This window comes from Papio anubis, chromosome 19, assembly GCF_008728515.1.
Source record: "Papio anubis isolate 15944 chromosome 19, Panubis1.0, whole genome shotgun sequence".
Classification (NCBI taxonomy): domain Eukaryota; kingdom Metazoa; phylum Chordata; class Mammalia; order Primates; family Cercopithecidae; genus Papio; species Papio anubis.
Genome location: NC_044994.1, coordinates 68,890,962 through 68,891,773, shown reverse-complemented (window position 1 = coordinate 68,891,773; position 812 = coordinate 68,890,962). Strand labels below are relative to the sequence as shown.

The following is an 812-nucleotide window of genomic DNA, read 5'->3' as shown; positions in this document are numbered from 1 at the left end:
TGACCATTGAATGTTCAACGCTGAGCTGTCAGCGACTTCTCCTGTAGCTGTAAGAGGATCAGCTTTGATGATTGCCGTCAATTGATCACTGTCAACTTCCGACGGCCGGCCTCTATTTGCAAAACTTCTCGAACCACCGCTGTGTGTGCCCTAGCAGTTCCTGGGCCAAATGCGTTGTTGGTGTTGCCAGTTGTCTCTTCTGCATTTTGACCTCAAATAAGAAAATTGCTCGAATTTGCTTTTTGTCTAACATCATTTCCATAGTCTAAAATCAACATAAAATAAACAGCAAGTAATAAGTCATTAGCAAAAAAAACATAAAGCAAGAAATGCCCATTAATGATGTATAACATCATGTTTATTTAAGAGCATATTCCAATATCAAACAGCAAATTCCAACAGTGCAAAAACCGCAATTACTTTTGCATTCACCTAAAATTGGAACGACACAGAGAAGACTAGCATGGCCCCTAAAAAATAAATACATAAAAACAAACTGCAGAAGGGATTATTTTATTTAGTTTAATTTGTTTTGTTTGTTTGTTTGTTTGTTTAGACCTACATACTGGTCAGTTTTTCATCCTCACATTTTTGTGTGTCTGACCTTCATCTGGCATCATATTCCTTCTGCCTGATTTACAGATATATTCTTTACAAATTTTCTTAGTGAGGATGTCTAGTGGCAAACACTCATTTTGTTTACCTGAAAATGTCTTTATCTTACCCTAATTTTTTTTTTTTTTTTTTAAGACTAGATCTCACTCTGTTGCCCAAGTTGGAGTGCAGTGGCGCAATCATAGGTCATGGTATCC

The 812-nt window shown here is 36.7% G+C and overlaps 1 non-coding gene across 1 annotated transcript; it reads left to right on the top strand.

Moving 5' to 3' along the window:
- Nucleotides 1–411: 411 nt before the first annotated feature.
- Nucleotides 412–516, top strand: LOC116271515. The gene has a single exon (XR_004180144.1). It is a non-coding gene; the product is annotated as a U6 spliceosomal RNA (small nuclear RNA).
- The last annotated feature ends 296 nt before the right edge of the window (nucleotides 517–812 follow it).